Source organism: Zingiber officinale, chromosome 8A (genome assembly GCF_018446385.1).
Source record: "Zingiber officinale cultivar Zhangliang chromosome 8A, Zo_v1.1, whole genome shotgun sequence".
NCBI lineage: Eukaryota > Viridiplantae > Streptophyta > Magnoliopsida > Zingiberales > Zingiberaceae > Zingiber > Zingiber officinale.
In genome coordinates, this window is record NC_056000.1 from 38,845,871 (window position 1) to 38,866,028 (window position 20,158).

Here is a 20,158-nt window from a genome sequence, read left to right on the forward strand (position 1 = left end):
TTTTGTGTTTGTGTTGCTTGTATAAAAAAGATTTGTAAGAGGCTTTGTGCCTATGGAATGTATTCGAGAAAGAGAAGGATAGTGGTGATAGTCATTAAGACTAGACTTTTGACGAAGTTGCCTTGAGAGGCGATGAACCATATAAAACGGTATGTGTTGCGTTTGTTTCTCTCTTGTGTATTGCTTATTTGTTTTTGCTACATACTAACGAATTGTAGACGGACACACAAAATTGAGATGAATCGATTAGAACTATTCATCCTCTCTTGCTTGCACGGATCCTAACAGTTTATAGCCACTGATTGCTACTCCAAAACATGTGATCCGATCATGGATCACGTACGAGTAGGCAAGTACTAACTTTTTCCTTCCGAAAATTTATTTGCAAGTGGAGAAAGCTCTTACAAAAATAAGGTTATGGTAATACTTTATCATTCCCTTTTTGAAATGGAATGCAAGAAATAATGACAATAGGTTACCAACAATAAAGATCCAAAGTTTAGCATAGGTCGAAGAGTAATGCGATGCATACAAGTTGCTTGAGCATGAGATAAGAGCTTGATGTGAATGAAAAGTGTCTAAGATGATGTTCTAAACCCTCTGTTCGAAACCTTTTTTATATGCTTTTATCAGTCGACTGATCCAACTATCCAGTCGACCAATCTCCTCGATAATCAGATCCAGATTTATTTTTTGATCGATTAAACCATGTTTTTCAGTTGACTAAACTTGTCATTTCAACTTTTCATCCCAGTTCAAATGTTGACTTTTTTTCGATCGCCTAATCAAGTTTACCGATGGCTTGAACCTTGCTGAGTCTTCTTTCTATCGTTATCTGATTACCACATCAACATTGTTGGCTTCCATAACAAAATTAAACACAAAAATGTAGTGAAAAAAGGAATCCACCAGAGATCCATGCAAATTCTAATTACATCATTGGTTTGGAATGTTTCCTCTAGATACGCAGAACCTTTGCATATCTAGAGAGTCTAGCTAATCTAAGCACGATCAGTACGTTCATGCCTTTAGTGGTATATACACAAGAATAGTCGTCGCCCGTCTCACAAGCACAATTAGAGTCACCATAATAGCTCTCTCACACACATCAAACCCTAACTTTTAGGGTGAATGCGATCTTATCAAATAAGATGTGGTCTTACACTATCTTGTCATATAAGATGTGTTCTCACATGATCTTATTAGATAAGACTATTGGATCGAATGAGTGTGATAGACGGGGGGGGGGGGGGGGGGGGGGGGAATATCGCGCTTTTTAAAATTTTCTTTTACTCGTTAAAAATAAAGTTGTGTAGTGGAAAAATAAAGAACAGTTCGGTTACTTGGTTCGAAGAGGCCCGCGATCCTTGATCGCACCGATGGACAATCCACTAAGATTCTTCTTTCCGAAAACCTCGGAAAGAAGTAATGCGTACAGTATGAAATAATATAAGATAGTAACAACCTACTATCTTATATAAGTTTAAGTACAATGCACAAACAAAATATACCGACAGTATGTGAAGTTGAAGCTTGGTCGGCACTTGCTTGCATGTAGATGACTTGTAGAGCAGTAGTGTGAATAACAGTTAGCACAGAGATGGGCTTTGAACACCACAGACTTTATTACATAGCCTCATACCTCGAGCTCCCTTTTATAAGAATCGTCGATGTTCGGTCGATCGATCCCTGGGTTCGGTCGACCGAACTAGCTCCCTTCCTTCCTGGCTGAGATCTGATGTTGATTCGATCTTTAGTAATTAATGACCATTAAGGGTTCGGTCGACCAATCCCTCTGTTCGGTCGACCGAACAGTCTCCTTCCCTATTCGTTGAGATTTGCCGAGATTCACATTTACTGTGCCTTTAATGATTGATCGTTCGGTCGACGGATCCTTTGGTTCAGTCGACCGATCAGTGTAGTTTCCTTCACTGCTGATCGTTACTGATTGAACTATGCTGAGTCACCCTAGTTCAGTCGACTGATCCCTATGTTCAGTTGACCGATTCAGTCGAACCTGCAAAACAGTGTTAGACAAAGTATTCCTGCAACACAAAGGTTAGCACAGTAATATATAATACATGAGTAATATTGGACAGTAGAACCTGTCTTGATCTCAACTTAGAAACCTCTCCATTTTCTTTAGTTGGATCAGCGACCTTAGGTTGTTTCTTTCAGGAACTCGACCTTTCTGTCACTCCTCTAGTTACTTAGGGATCAGGTCCTCCAGACCTATCCACCTAGCTTCCACGATCTACCGAGATTTCTTGCCTCAGTATTCGGCTACCCAGGGATCAGGTCCTTCAAACCTATTGAATCCAACTGGCTTCCATGATATACCGAGATTTTTCTTGCCTAGCCTACAACTAGGACTTCCCTTGCCTAACCGCAGTTAGGACTAGTCACTCGGTTGACTTCCCACCCTTGCCTAGCCATGACTAAGACTTCCCATTATCAAGCTCCATTAAACATACTTAAACATATTTATCGGACATTAAAACCTTAGAGGTCGATTGCACCAACAAAGACATGTTGTAGCCTACTCAACTCAAAGTCTTATCTAATTAGACGGTCTCTAAATTACAACCCACTAATAAAATGTGAGTTTCATTTAGTTTAGGCATGTTTGAAACAAACTTAAATAAATATTAGATTAACCATTAATCTAACAAGTTTAAGATCTAATTAGATTAACTTAGTAATCCAATAAGATCTAATTCGATTAGCTCATTAATCTAGCAAGTTTAAGATCCAAAATAAATTTTAGACTTAAAACTTAGGCCCACTTTATTTTAGTTATACTAAAATAAAGCAAACTCTAAATTGATGCGCTCTCTCTGTGTAACCCAATATGTTCTTGTAACATTGGTAATGACTTTAAAATCACATTTTAAAGACACAAGAAATGAGTGATATTTAGCAATGCATCATGACTATCCAAGTGACAAGAATGTCGTAGATTTGACTTGACCTATATATGACTATTTTATTATATAATTTAATTCTTTTATCTATAATATTTATATTGATTTATGAGACATAGATCATGTCATCCTCTCATCATTCTATGTGTTTCTTGATCTTTAAGTAGACTTATTTAACCAAATAAGTTCAATATCTCATATTGACTTATTTGAGCAAGATTATGTATTTTAGTAGTCCTACTTAATCAAGAGATCCACATACATCACTTTTGTTATATAGAAGGGATAAATTCCATTTACATCATTCACATCCTTCTACATAACTCGTTGCATACCTAGTGAATGACTTTATAATCGACCTTGTTATAGGTGATGTTTGTCGATATTAAATTACATAATTCCTTATGTAGGGAACTATAATGACTTCATATTAAATGATTATTTATACTAATAGTAACTATGAGAATCTTTATGACATTCATATAACAATATATGAAACATTCTCATGATTTATGACACTCATATTACAATCCATAAAATATTTTCATGACGGGTCAATTTAATACATATTCTCTAATATATACACTCATGCATTAATCTGATATATTATATTCATGACTTGTGAAATTAATTCATTAGTTAATTTACATGCTAGTCTCAATATATTAATATTGCCCTTGTCTATTAATACTTAACTAGTAATAATTGAGAGTAATGTTCTATATATCTATAGTCCCCCACAATCAATTCAAATAATTGATATGCTATAAAACAAAATCTATCACTTTATGATATTATTATATTTAATCAAATTTGTATAGATATAAAATAAATATAATAAACATAAAATATTATCTATTATTAAATATGATAAAAAATCTTATATCAATCATCTTATGATGGACACTTAGGACACAAACAAGCATGACGAAGTCCATCTTTCGCCACATCAACCTTACAAGGCTTATCCTTGACCATGCACTCTGACACATCAGCAAATCGAACTCTATCATCTCCCACGTCAACATCCTGAGATTTATCCTATCCACATCAGATGCCACATCAGTGATTTAGACACTTTAGCTGCCATGTCATTCCTTGTGCCACATCAGCTTTTGGTTGATCGAACTCATCTGTTAGGTGGCTTGAACTGTCCAATTGACCGTACTCACCTTTCGATTGACTGGACTCATCTATACTTTAGCTGACATGTCTAATGCTTCCTGTACCAGCTTGATGTTCTTTTGATCCATGTGCTAGTTGATAACTAGAAAAAAACTACTATTTTATTATTCTAGTGTCCTAATAAGCATCAAATAAGCATTATGCACATTCTAACCATCTCATTTATCTTATGGATGTCTTCAAATGATAAAAGACTTTCTACACCCTTTCAATTGGTTTGTTATAAGCCACATACAGGACTCCACTAGTTGCCATATAGTTATGGTCCTAGTCACACTTGTATTAAAATTACACAAACTAGATCGAAATACCAAGATATAGAACTACATTCTTCAACTATATAGTTTTTGAAAAATTTATCATTTTTCTTTTTTAGATATGTATAGATCATATCTTATATAGTTTAAACCATATTATAAATAAATTTTTATATAAATATTTTGTTAATGCAATCAACCTTTAGTCAAGTTGACCAAGTTGATCAAGCTCGATTGGCCAAGTTGGAGTTGAGTTTCGATATTTGATCAATATATTTGTTATAAGAGTATGACGTCAAATTGAAAGTGATTTTGTTAGAGAGAGAGAGATTGTCGATGCAATCGAAGTTTGGTTGACCAAAATTGATGTGTATGTGAATGTTTGAGTGAAAAGTCAAGTACATCAAAGTTGACCGAATACTTGACAGTGAAGAAGTCCAAGTGGGTCACTATTAACCAAACACTTGATGGTCAGATGTATAACAGGGAGTTGACAAGTGGAAATAAGTCCAAGTGGACCATAGATAAACGGATATTTGATAAAAGTCCAATATGTAATTGGCAAGGGTGGAAGTCCTGAGAAGTCATGGAGATTAGATGTTAAGCATGAGAAGGGAAGTCTAAACAAGTCAAGAGGATCAGATGTTTAAAAATTATGAAGTACAAACGCATTAAGGAGGATCAGATGTTTAAAAATTATGAAGTACAAACACATTAAGGAGGATCAGATGTTTGGAAATGGTGAAGTATAAATTGATCAAGGAGGATCGGATGTTTGCCAATGGCAAAGCCCTGATAGGTTAAAGTTGACCGGATGTTAGGAATGATATGAGAAGTCCAAATAGGTCAAAGAGGAAACGATGTTTGCTAATAGAGAAGTTTTGATAGGCCAAGGTTGATCAAATACTAGCCGGATAAAGTCCTTCTAAGTTGAAATCAATTGGATACTAAACAAAGATGAGGGTCTAGTAAGTCAGGGTTGACTTGTACTAATCATACGAGGAAGTTTTGGAGACATAAGGGACCCTTAACATAAGGAAATTTGGTGTGAACAAGATTTTAGCATTGTGAACAGTGTTTTTATCACTATGAACTATGCATCAACCAACTAATGAATAGCATCAGTCGACTAATGTAGATAATATTTTTATTATAGTATTTTCATCACTAAACCTTTAGTTTAAGATTTGAGGGGTTTGATGTACATCAGTCGACTAATAAGTTTGATCAATCGACTGATTATACTATAACAACAAATAAAAAATTTGAAACTCGGCTGAATAACTCAACTGATGGGCATCAATTGATTCGTGAACACTAATAATCATTGATGTCACTATTGCAGCAAACAGAAGGCTTCTAAGTCGACTATGTCATTTGACTATTTGGGTATCAATCGACTGATGAACATGAACAGTCAATTGTTGTGGGTCAAATCAAAGTTGGTAAGAGTCATTCTACAGGTGCAACAGTCACATTTAATGGAGAAATTGACTGATGATGATGATCGGTCGATTGATAGACGAAAATAAGCCTTGACCTAAAGGCTATAAAGGAAAGGCTTCATGGAGGTTTTCATAGTTGATTCTTCAAGATTTCGAAGATAAGCGTTGTTGTATTTTCATGTTGGGGAATGCCCGATATGGTGTGTGCTAAAACATGTTTCAGAAAACATGTGCAGTAGATAGAAACATAATAATTCTTAATTATTATATCACACGTACCATACGCATGTAAGGATATAACACGGCAAGACATGATTATAAAATAAAATTTCCTAAAATAACTTTTACTCTAGGTATAACTGACAGATGATGTGAATTAGAAAGGGCATTAACTAGCAAACCAACAGGGTTTGCCTCTACTCATATCCACACCCAGTTGTCGTTGAGATGGCTTCACGAAGCCACAAGTCATTCATCTTTAATCGGTACTAGCCAAGCATAAAGATGAACCAATTCGAGAAAACTCCCATAGCACGATTTGGTGGGTAGTGCGATACTAAAATTGTTGATATTGAATTCGTTAGCATTGAAATTGTCGGCACCAAAATTGTCGGCATTGAAATCGTCGGTACCGAATTCATCGGCACTAGATTTGGTGGCTGGAGATGGCCGGTGGTAACTCTTGGGTGGCAAGAGCTTGGGTGGCCACTAGAGAGAGAGAGAAAAGGATGAGAAGAAGTCATAATCAAATTAGAGTTTTTTTCAAAGAAAAAAATTACTTCTCTCTTCTCCTCATAGAGGGGGTATTTATACACCTCTACATGACTTGAGGAATAAGTCATTTCCCAAACTCAATAAGTAAAGTCTACCTGATTCATTACCATTAAGATTAAGTTTGGTTCAAAATTAAACCATCTTGGTTCATAATTAAATTAAACCCTTTTAGTTTATTATTAAACCAATTTATTTCATAACTAAACTAAACCCCTTTTGGTTGATTATCAAACTATAATGAACCCACATTTTCTACAATAGTCATGGTCCATCCATACTTCAGTTTTGACAAATATCTGTCCATATTTTTCCTTTCTATTTGGTCCAACTAAACTTTATCTCTCTCTCAATTTGAGAATCCAATTCTCAAACTTGTTTTAAGTCTCTAAGATAAACTCATAGTGTGTGTGACCTTATAGGTTTCCGGTTATGTTGGTCTTCCATGATTAACTATTAATTATGGATCGATCATGAGTAGCACTTTGTAGTACATCATGATCTCTAATTGATCAAAAAATCAAAGTTGATTCTAAAACTACTTCTGAACTCTTCAACAACTATAGTGAGTCGTGTTTCATTTTTATCACTTGTCTTATACCCACTTGTTTTTTTTTCAATATGTGAATCCCTACTAGGTTGATTATGTCACACCTAGCCCAAGAAATAATTGCTAGTCTTACAGATTCAAATTACTCATACATGTATCTAAGAGTACAATACTCTTAATCTGTGATGCTTTGACCAAAGATTTTGAGTAACAATATGGCAAGTGGTCATAGGGTATACATCTCCTTGCAAGGAGCAGTGAATCCTCTATGGGTTTTCCAAACATCTTTGGGTATTTTAACTTATGCCCAATCATTTTGGGTCACACCTCTACGAAGATACTTGCTTGAGATGTCAAAGTATAAGCCTCATTACCAAGGTGACTTGAATATCTTAAGTCGAAGGAAACTTGTACTCGAGTTACAATAAAATCTTCATTGACATATCTATATATATAGAGAACTACATGAAGCCTCATAGTAGATCATTCCAATGAACTAGTTACGATAAATATTATCCATGTTTAACTCTCAACATCCCAATATCTCCAGCTAGTGAGGAACAACTGCTTGGTTAGACCAAGGAGTATAGCCCGTGCTAGTCTCACAGAATCAATGATGCCTGAACTCATCAATTCATCAACTAGGGATTATTTCAATACATTCATAATTACACATGTAGAGATGCTCACAAGTGTGATCCAATCACAAGTTCTCTCATGCTATGAATCATATTGAGGGCATTCAGTAAATGAGTTTAAGATCAAATCATACACATAGAGAACGTGCATTCAATTAGTAAAACTTTATTTATCCAATAAATAAGTACAAATCATAAGACAATTACCTTAAGACATCTCTCAAATATAACATACTCCCACTTGACCTAATGCCAATCGCTATGATATCCAATACCATATGTCTGGATATGACACTTGAACTTATTTTGTGATAGAGCCTTTGTCAAAGAACCCACTAGGTTCCTTTTGGTGGGAATTTTCTCGATTTATATTTCTTTCCTTCTAATAATCTCTCTGAGCAAATGATAACGGTGAAGTACATGTTTAGATCACTGGTGAAACTTGGGTTCCTTAGCCTGTGCTATGACTTCATTATTGTCATAGTAAACTGGTAATACATCAACAATGCTCTGAACCACTCCAAGTTTAGTGATAAACTTCTTGATCCAAACTGCTTTCTGTAGGATTGCTGTGTTAGGAGAGGGGGGGGGGATATAGCTTGCGACTTTTTCACACATTTCATAAAATACAGAATAAATGTATTAGAAATAGAAAGCAAGATAAAACAAATGCTAACAAGTGTTAATTTTACTTGATTTAGAACCTGTGATGACTCCTACTCCAAAGCCCGCGATCAATGATCGCTCTCGTTGGGCAATTACTATCAATTCATAAATCTTTACAAAATCGAGTACATATATTTAAGTACAAGTAATTTAAGTGCTTACAAAAGAATTATATCGATGACTTATAAGGATCTAGAGGGTTGTACTTTCAGTCTTTGGAGTCACGTTGCTCGATTGTCGAAGTCGCGTCGTGAAGTCGCAGGATCATCCTTGAAGTAGTGCGCAAGAGAGTAATCATAATTTTTAGGTTATGTACATGCATATGCTCAAGCACTTGTTTTATAGAGTGCTGAAGTTGTTGGGATGTATACTATAAGCCTAACTTTTGTATGAACATCTGTTTTGAAATATTTTGAAATGAGAATCACTTTGATCAAATGTTTACATTTTATATTTATATATATGTCAATACAGTTGTCCATTTAATTTATATTATAGATAACATGGTGTGTGATGCCACACAGAAAATCATATTATCGGTTCCTTATAAATTATAAATAGTAGCTCACAATCATGATGGATTGGGACAAACCATTAGAACTGTTGTAGAGTAATTTGGTATTAGTCTGTCTTGACTATAAAATTACACTAGTACACTATGTGTGTATTGAGCAGGACCGTTTGAGGTTGTTCGATTTGTACTGACTGTTGGATCGTGATGTTTCGATATAGGGGGGGGGGTGAATATAGATTACAAAAATTTCGATAAGAGTAAGCGCAGCAGAAAAGAAAATCAATGTTAACACAAAACCAATTTTACTTGGTTCGGAGCCTGTGTCGACTCCTACTCCAAGGCCCGCACACGAGGGTCCTTTCGATGGGCAATTCACTAGCAATTCGATATTACAAACTAATACAGGAATGCTAATGAAAAACAAAGTAAAGTTATACCGACAGAAGAAGAAATTAAAAGAACAGCGTTGTCGGAACTTCACAGCGTTACAGGAGCATAGGAAAGCAGATTCTGAGTTGTTGTTGAAGCTCTGCCTCTGCCCCTTCTTTTATATGAAGCTCGGGGCGCCCCGGATCCCTTCCGGGTGCCTTGGTGAGACGTGGCAGGTCCAACTAGTGAGCTCCACGTGGCGACGCCGTGTTTGGATAAATTTTGCCTCCCGAGCGCCTGGATCCCTTCCGGGCGCCCGGACCTCCGGGCGCCCGGATCCCTTCCAGGCGCCCGGACCTCCGGGCGCCCAGATCCCCTTCGGGCTCCCGGGCCACCTTTTTCCAGGGAACACCTTTCCTGCAACACAAGGTTAGTCCGAGGCAAATAGATAATGTATGTCATGCAAAATAGAGTGTTAGCATAGTTCACAAGTTTAACATAAAGGAGTATGACTTAGATTTCGTCTTTCCGAGACTGGAATCTAGTCACGATTTCGACTTAGATATCCGAAATGGGTCTAAGCCAGATCGACGCCTAATGTTCCCTTCCCAGGAACGCGTCCTCACAGTCACTCCCTTCCAGTGACTTACTTTACTCATCTGCCAGACGTCCGGTCATCCCTTCGACCCGTCTGGACTTCTCGCTAAGCGTCTGGTTAGCCCGTCGACCCGCTTGGACTTCTCGCCAGCTATCCGGTCATCCCGTCGACCTAGCTGGACTTCTCGCCAAGTGTCCGGTCAGTCCGTCGACCCGCTTGGACTTCGTGCCAGCTATCCGGTCAGCCCGTCGACATAGCTGGACTTCTCTGTACACTCGGTCAGAGTGTTAGATCACAACAAACCTAACTTAACCTGATTTGTCATTCATCAAAACCTGAGTTAGACCGTTAGTGCTAACCGCACCAACAATCTCCTCCTTTTTGATGGAATGACAACCTGATTAAGTTAGTGAAAAATATGCGAGTAAAAACCAGCATGAGGTTCAAGTTTAGACATTTTGTTTTAGCATGAGGTTTAAGTTAATTTTTAACTTTGACATTTTGTTTCTCTAACTTAACCACCAGCTATCCCTCCCCCTTTGGCATTCATCAAACAAGGACATAAGTTAACCATTCAAAAATACAGAATAATAAAAATGTAAGGAATGATGTCAAGTTAACTTGGGGGAGTTAAACTTTCGAACATTAGTTTTAACTTTTGGAAAATAGCTAAGTTTTGAAAGAGTAGTTAATTTTTAAAGATCATTTTTCAAAAGATGACTTTGCAAACTCAAAGAGAATTTTCTAATCAGAAATTTGAAAGGCTAATTTTCTAGTGTATAAGTTTCAAATTTTAGGATCAAGTTTTAACTTTTCAAAAATACGTTTCAATTTTGAAATATTTTCAAACATAAGTTTTTAGAAATCAAAATTTTAAGGCTAAGTTTTTAAAACTCGATTTATCATGGAAATTTCCAAACATAAGTTTAATTTTGAAACACTTTTCAAATCTGAAAGATCAAAGATTTCAAAGCTGAGTTTTAAAAGATATTTAATTTTCAAAACTAAGTTTGCAATAGATTCAAAATCTTAATTTATAAAATTTAATTGAAGAATTTAGTTTTATAAAGGCTAGTTTTTTTTAAAAAAAAATATTTGAAACATAAGATTTCAAAAATTAAGTTTGAAAACTTTTCTTTTCAAAACTTATTAAGTTTGTAAGAACTTTTAAATTTGAAACCAAACTTCAATTTGAATAAACAATATTAGAAAATATATTATGTTTAAGGTGAAGAAAATAATTTTGGTGTTAAGTGTTGATTTAATCCTCCCCCTAAACCTAACATCTAAAATATTTGTCTAACCAATTAGGTACTTACTGACTATCAGAAGATAGCAGCTTTCACTTGGTTAGTCAAGTTAAGTTCATTGTGATCAGTTAGTGGTTGACTAAACTGAATAACTTAACTTGATTAATGTATGTTTTGTATTTTACGCCCAGACTTATATCGATGCACTGATATAAGCATCTTAGGTCCAGGAAATTGGTCTATACATCTCACCCCTTTCTATGTTTGTCAATCACAAGCAAAGTAAACCTAGGGTGTTGGTGAGATGCTCAAATACTAGTCCTGGGGGAACATGATTTCTAGAGGGATTTTTCTAGTCTAAGGCTAAAGTTGTTTTGAAATTCTAAAAGTAGGAAGGTTTTGAAAAAATAAAACAATTTTAACCTAGAATTTTAAAACCATTATTTTTAAAAAAATAGTTTTGAATTTTGAAAAGTCCTAGTCTATTAAGCACATTCCTAATTTTCTACGCAGATTGCTAAATTCACTTTCAAGGAGTGGTTTTGTGAATATGTCAGCTAAATTGGATTTGGACTCAATGTATTTGAGTTCAATATCCCTTTTAGTAACGTGATCCCTGATAAAGTGATGCCTAATTTCAATATGTTTAGTTCTGGAATGATGCACTGGATTTTTTGTTAGGTTAATTGAGCTAATGTTATCAATTAAGACTTTGACATTTGTAAGGTTCAAGTTAAAATCTTTTAGGGTGTGCATCATCCATAATAATTGTGCAACACACTCTCCTATTGCTATATTTTCCGACTCAGTTGTAGATAAGGCAACACAGTGTTGCTTTCTACTAAACCAGCTGACAAGTGATGGACCCAATAATTGACATCCGCCACTTGTGCTTTTGCGGTCTAATTTGCATCCAGCATAATCTGAGTCAGAATACCCTATTAATTCAAAATTATTAGTCCTAGGATACCAAATACCTACATTTGTTGTTCCTTTAAGGTATCTAAAGATTCTTTTGACTTGAGTCAAATGAGATTCTTTAGCACAGGTTTGGTATCTGACACACATACTGACTGCAAATAAGATATCTGGTCGACTTACAATTAAGTATAATAGGCTACCTATGACACTCCTATAATGTTTTAGATCAACTGGTTTTCCATTGGGATCATCATCTAGGATTGTGTTTACTGCCATAGGTGTTTTTATCTCTTTGGTGTTTTCCATTCCAAATTTTTTAAGTAATTCCTTATTATATTTTTGTTGATAAATGTAGTTACCTTCATTTGTCTGTTTGATTTGTAAACCTAAAAAGTAGGTTAATTTGCCTACCAGGCTCATTTCGAACTCGTGTTCCATTAAACTTGTAAATTCATCTAAGAATTCTGAATTTGTTGAACCAAAGATTATGTCATCTACGTAAATTTGTGCTATAAAAATATCTTCTTTTATTAATTTGACAAATAATGTTGGGTCAATTTGACCTTGGTTAAACCCTTTAGAGATTAGGTAAGACGTTAGTCTTTCATACCAAGCCCTAAGTGCTTGCTTAAGTCCATATAAGACTTTCTTCAATTTATAGACATAATCAGGGTGTTCTAGACTCTCAAACCCAGGTGGTTGTCCTACGTAGACTTCTTCTTTTATTAGTCCATTTAGGAATGCTGACTTAACATCCATTTGGTATAGTCTAAACCCTTTGTGTGCTGTATAACTTAGTAACATCCTAATGGACTCTAGTCTAGCTACTGGGGCATATGTTTCATCATAGTCAAGCCCTTCCACTTGACTGAACCCCTTAGCAACTAGTCTGGCCTTATTTCTAGTAATTTCTCCAGTTTCACTTAATTTGTTTCTAAATACCCATTTTGTTTCTATTATTTTCTTATTCTTGGGTGGTGGTACCAAGTCCCAAACCTCATTACGCTTAAATTGAGCTAATTCTTCTTGCATAGCTATAGCCCAGTTTGAGTCAAGAAGTGATTTGGCTATGGTTTTGGGTTCAATTTTTTAGATTAAAGATATTTGACTCGAATTTCTAAAGGAAGATCTAGTTTGAACCCTAAGGTCTGGGTCACCAATTATTTGATCAGTTGGGTGATTTGGATTGACTCTTATTGTTCTAGGGGGTTGACTCTCCTAAGGTTGTTCTTCTTCTTCATGAGTTAGGATTTGGTTGGTTCCTTCAGAGTTATTATTTTCTTGAACAGAATCAATTGATTGATGCTGTGTTTGTTCTAGGTTTTGTTTGGATTCTTCAAATTTCACATTAGTAGTTTCTTCAATTCTTAAGGTAACCTTATTATAAACCCTGTAGCCTCTACTATTCAGGGAGTATCCTAAGAAAATTCCATTTTTAACCTTGGAGGTGAATTTTCCTAAATGTTCTCTTGTGTTTAAGATAAAAGTTGGGCACCCAAATACTCTAAAGTATTTTATATTGGGTTGATTATTGTAATAAACTTCAAAAAATATTTTGTTATGGGTTTTGTTTAGTGTTGTTCTGTTTTGTACATAGCAAGCTGTACTAACAGCTTCTGCCCAAAAATATTTAGGTAAGTTGTATTCATTTAACATCGTTCTAGAGGCTTCAAGTAAGGTTCTATTTTTTTTTTCTACAATCCCATTTTGTTGGGGGGAGTTTTAGGGCACGAAAATTCGTGATGGTAGTCATTTTCAAGACAAAATTTGTTAAAGTTATGAATTTTAAATTCTCGCCCATTATCACTTCTAATTCTTTTAATTTTAAGGTCCTTTTCATTTTCAACTTGTTTACAAAAATTTGTAAAAATTTCAAAAGTTTCATCCTTATTTTTTAAAAATTTTACCCAAGTGAACCTAGAATAGTCATCTATTATTACTAGATAGTATAGGCTTCCATTTATTGATTTGACTCCATGGGAGTCAAATAAATCTAAATGTAACAGTTCTAAGATTGAGTTGGTTTGTGATTCATTAGTTGGTTTGTGGGTAGATTTTGTTTGCTTACCTTGTTGACAGACATTACATACGGTTGAATCAAGGTTAGGTAATTTTGGTAGTCCTCTAACTAGTCCATTTAGTCTGCTTATATTTTTGAAGTTTGTATGTGACATTCTTCTATGTCATAACCAGGTCTCTTCTTTTTGTGTGAAATAACACTTAATTGAAGAAGTGGTTAAGTTAATCGCATAGATGTTGTCTTTCCTAAACCCCTTTAGGCTTATGGTAGGGTTGTCTAGGTGTTTGATTAAGCATTCTGTAGATAAAAACCTAACCTTATACCTAGTATCACACAGTTGATTGATACTTAAAAGATTATACTTAAAATTTTCAACAAGTAAAACATTTGTAATAATAAAGTCAATTTTTAATTCGATATTACCTATACCAATTACCTTGAGTTTGTCGTTGTTCCCAAAGGCAACTATTCCTAAGCTTTTGTAGGTGAGTTGAGTGAATTTTGTGTGATATCCAGTCAAATGTTTGGAGTAACCACTATCCAAAATCCACTTAGTTTCCTACAATAGGTAAGAATTGGGGGTTAGTCTAACTATTGGACCAAAACAAATTTTTAAGTTAAGAAAAATTTAAGTTTTAAAATAAATTTTTAAGTTAAGAAAAATTTAAGTTTTAATTTTTAAGTTAAAAAATAAGTTTTAATTTTTAAAGTAAATTTTTAAGTTTAAATTTTTTTTTAAAAAAATAAATTTTTAAGTTAAGAAAAATTTAAGTTTTAATTTTTAAGAAAAAAAAAATTAAAAAAAATGAGTTTTGATTTTTAAAATAAATTTTTAAGTTTAAAAAGATTGAGTTTTAATTTTTTTTTTAATAAATTTTTAAGTTTTTTAAAAAAAGATTAAATTTAAAAAAAAAAATTAAGTTAAGAAAAATTTAAGTTTTAATTTTTAAAATTTTTAAGTTTTAAAAAAAATTGAGTTTTAATTTTTAAAATAAATTTTTAAGTTTAAAAAATTGAGTTTAAAAATAAATTTTTAAGTTTTAAAAAATTGAGTTTTAAAATAATTTTTTTTAAAAAAAAAATTAAAAAAAATTTAAGTTTTAATTTTTAAGTTAAAAAAAATAAGTTTTAATTTTTTAAAGTAAATTTTTAAGTTTAAAAAAATTTAAAATAAATTTTTAAGTTAAGAAAAATTTAAGTTTTAATTTTTAAGAAAAAAATTTTAATTTTTAAAATAAATTTAAAAAAATGAGTTTTGATTTCTAAAATAAATTTTTTAGTTTTTTTTTTAAAAATTGAGTTTAAATTTTTTAAAATAAATTTTTAAGTTTAAAAAATTGAGTTTTAATTTTTAAAATAAATTTTTTAAGTGAAAAAGAATTTTAAAAAATGCAATTTGATTTAATTAATTTAATTTAATTTTAAATTAATTAATTTTAATTTTAATTTAATTTAATTTTTTTTATTTTTAATTTTAATTTAATTTAATTTAATTTAATTTTAATTTGATTTAATTTTAATTTTAATTTTAATTTTAATTTAATTTAATTTTAATTTAATTTTAATTTAATTTTAATTTTTAATTATAATTTAATTTTAATTTGATTTAATTTAATTTAATTTTTATTTTAATTTAATTTAATTTTAATTTCTTAGTCATCTCACCCGATATATGTTTTCAATCAGGGAATCCTATATTTTTGTGAGATGAATTAGGTTCAATTTTAGGATTTATTTTTAACTTGTGTTAGATTCAGGTTTGGTTTTGGGTTCAACAAATAGGCGTTCTCTGGATAAACTTCTGGGTTATGGTGAGTCACTCGGACATCATTAAAGTAACCATACCTTTGAGGTTTTCCAAATAGTCTTATCTACTGGACTTAGTACAAAACCTTGGTCTAACTAGTTAGGATTCATAAAGGGTAGCTTCGGTCAGTTCCTCTTAGCCAAATGCACCAGGTCGAAGCCATATCTTCCTAGACATGCATAGACTGAGCTTCCCTAACGTACTATCATCCAATATTTCACCAGTACCATTTTTCAAGTTAAACTTGAACCCTTTTTAACTAATCCTAATTACCCTGTCGGGTAAGTTGGTTAGGGTTACCCTGCCGAGTAGGTTAGTTTTGGAGGTGCCAGCTATTCTGGAGCCTCCCCTGAATTAATGGCCTTTTAATTTAATTTTGTTCTCGATTTATGTCTATTTCTTTTATAATTATATTTTACTTGGTGATAGTTTACATTTTGTTGAGTTTTACTATGTTTAGATTTTAAATTTTTTGGTTCAGGTTTGTATTCTGGTTTTTGATTTGGTTTATTTGATTTTATGTAATATATTTTATCTTTAGGGATATAATATTGGTTGGGTCCTATTTGCGTGGTCAAACACGCTTTCGGAACCCAGGCTTTGTTCGTTGATTAGTATTGGGTTATTAATGATTTAAACGTTTTATTTGAGTTCGACTTATAGCTGAGTCCGGTTTTGTTATAACATGCTTTTTGATTATTTAGAATTAAGTCTAAATTTTTTTATCTAGTAATAAATTTTTCTAACATATTTTTTAAATTATTAATTTCTAATTTTAATGATGAGTTCTTCTCCTCAAGTGTTGGATCTTGAGTTGGTTCACTATTTACAACTTGTTCCTTGAGGATTTGATTTTCCTCGAGGAGCAATTTGTTTTCATTTTCTAACTTAACTAATTTATTATTTAAGCATGAAATGATTTTTAAAAATTTCCGGTTTAAGTTTAGGAATACCTCTTCGGAACCTTTGAAAACGAGTACGGACTCGTGGCTCGATTCGGGTTCGGACCCGTCTTCCGATTCATCTTCTGATTCTGCTTCGCGGGCCATCAGCGCGAGGTGGCTCTGGTGCTTCTGATCTTCTGCTTCCCACTCTTCCGAGGAGGAGTCATCTCACGTTGCTTTGGGCCTTCTTTTTGGTCGGCTTCGGTTTGTCGATCTTCAATCTCGGACACTCGTTTTTGTAGTGGCCCTTCTTGTTGCATCCGAAGCATGTCACGCTCCTCGATTTGGTTGGAGAATTGATCTTTTGAAGGTCCTTCTTGCTGAAGCTTCTTTTCCGCCCGGTGAACATCTTCCTTACCAGGTTCACCAGGTGTTCTTCGTCTTCAGAGTCTTGGTCAAAGTCTTCTTCCGGTTCAGACTTGTTCTTCTTTTCTTTTGAGGAACCTGCAAATAAGGCTACACCTTTCTCGACCCTGGCGTTAGTTTGCTCATGCAGTTCTAATTCACAGAAAAACTCATCTAATTTTAATTTAGATAAATTTTTAGAGATCTTGTAGGCATCTACAATAGATGCCCACAAGATGTTGCGAGGAAAGGTGTTTAGGGCATACCTTATTAAGTCCTGGTTCTCCATTTGGTGCCCTATTGTGTGAAGTCCGTTGAGAATGTCTTTAATTCTTGCGTGGAGTTGGATGGTCGTTTCTCCTTCCTGCATTTTTATGTTAAAAATTCTATTTAAGAGCAAGTCTCGTTTTGTTACCTTAGCGTCACTCGTTCCTTCGTGCAGCTCGATTAGTATATCCCACAGCTCTTTGGCGTTCTTATGTGGTCCGACCCGGTTTAGTTCCTCTCTAGTCAATCCGCACTATAAGGTGTTGATTGCCTTGTTCTCAGTTGATGCCTTCTTCTTTAGGTCTGTTGTCCAATCTTCTGGATCCAGTAGATTCCCGGAACTGTCTACTGGTATTTTTTAGGGTCTGGTGACGCTCATCCACGGGTCAAAGTCTGTCTTGAGATACACTTCCATTCGCTTCTTCCAATACGAGAAATCATCCCCGTTGAAGAGGGGAGGTCGCACTGTGCTGAAGCCCTCGATCTGAGACATTTTAAATCTGCACACAAAAATATAAAGAGGTTCCAAGACTTGGTCTTGGATTAGTAGTGCGGGAAGAATTAAATAAAAATAACTAAATTGGTGTTGCACCAATTTAGATTAAATTACGACGGAAAGAAACTTCCAAAAAGGTAATAATACCAGTTTGGATCTTTACGAAAAACTGAAATCCGAAAAGAAATTAAAAAACAAGTCACCCCCTTGTCTGATTGGTGGTTGCACCAAATCAGAGTGGTACCTGCTCTGATACCACTTGTTGGATCGTGATGTTTCGATAGAGGGGGGGGGGGGGTGATAACCATGATTTTGGCTATATTATCTTGATTCATAATGCATATTTTTAATGATCTTTTTATAGCTTAATCTCACATTTACACCATATATCATAATTGCATATGATTTTGAACCTAATTGCAAATTAGTCTATTTTCATGATATTTGATGCTAATATTTGTTTATTATTTTGTAGGCATCAAAAGGGTTATGGACCCGATCAAATCAGACCGCATTTGGGCTCAAATCAAGGGCTTAACAAGGTGATCAAACCTTGGAGCATTATGGACTGTTCATTGAAGATTGGAGAGATCGGAGTCATCCATTGAAGATCCGGCTCATCCAACCTAATGAGGAGCAGATCTGGACCGTAGATGAAGATCAGTACTGTTGGATCGAATTTTAGGCCATTTTCCACCGTTGATCAAGCTCCGAAGCGTCTCAGCCGTTGGATCAAATCTGAGGAGATTTAAAACCCGCGTGAGAAGCTACAGTGCTTGAGCTCGGCGTCGCGATTTTCTCCACAGTGCCATCTTCTTCTCCGCTATGACGCCGGTGTTCCCCATCTTCTTCCAGATTTACTCTTCGGTGAGTCTTGTTGGCGTTGGAGCTCCCATCTGTTGGCTTCCAAGATTTGATTGTCTGCACGCGCCGGCACTTGTCCACCCGGAGCTTAGATCTGTGAGCGATTCCTCTGTTTCAGCCATCATCGGAGGATTTCCTTAGTGACAGTGGCTTGCCCTCCATCAGAGAACATCGATCCAGAGAATTTAGATCCCAGATCTGCAGAATTTCAAGCTTGGCAGTGTTAATCTTTTCCAGCTTTTTCGGGAAGGATTTCTTTGGTGCTGGATGAGATTGTACTGAGTTGGTGGTCGAGAGTTCCTTTTTCATTCAGGTTCCTTGTGTGACAGCAAGGAAAGACTTGTTGGAAGAGTAGATTTGGATAGAGATGGTTTAGATTTAGATTTTACAGTTTATTGTTTCTGCAATAAATTCTGTTGCATCTGTTTCTTTGATTAGAAACGGTTTAGATTCATATCCTGCAATTTATGAATTCCTGCATTACTGCTTTCTTAGATTTTGCTATTAACCTTCTTGTTTTCTAAATCTGAATTGTGTAGTTCTGATTTTGTTACTTTAGATTGCTTTTGTGCAATTCAATTCCATTTTCTCTTTTATTGTTACAGTTTAAGTTTTAATTTCTGCAATTCCAGTTTAGTATCAAATTGCTGCACATGTCATTTCTGAAATCTCACTTCTGATATATCCCTTTTAGCTTCTTAGTCATAGATTATGTTATTTTTTTTCCTTAGTTAGGATTTGATTACTGCTCAAGATCAGATTTATTAGTTGCATTTTAATTCGCAATCTAGGATGTGAAGCAAAACTGATCATTTCCATTTTATCAGAAGAAAACCTCAAAAGGAGAATAATGCTAGTCTAATTTCAAACATTCTACTATTAGTTTCCTTGTGAGATTCGACTTGGGACTCCATATTATACGAGATTTACTATAGTTAATTGAGTCCTTAACTTTTATTAATTTGATGTGCCACGTGACATGAAAATGGCTAACACCAAATTTTGGCGTCGTTGCCGGGGAAACTAACTAGTAGTGTGTGTTGATTTTAGATTGATCATTGATTGATTTTATTTGTTAGCATGTTGATTGATTTGATTGCTTATTTCTCTTTTGTATTTTCATGTTGGGTTCTTCTTGAATTATTAATTGCTTTTACTGTCATGTTTTCATGAGATTGAAACTTTATGCTCTAGAGTCTTCTAACATTGAGTTCTAGTGTTGTAGTGAAATACAAGAGATTTCTTTAGCATGGATCCATATTTTCAGAATTTTGGAGGTGGAATGGAGAGTTATCAGTGTTTTCAGCCTGAGTATCAGTTTTACCCA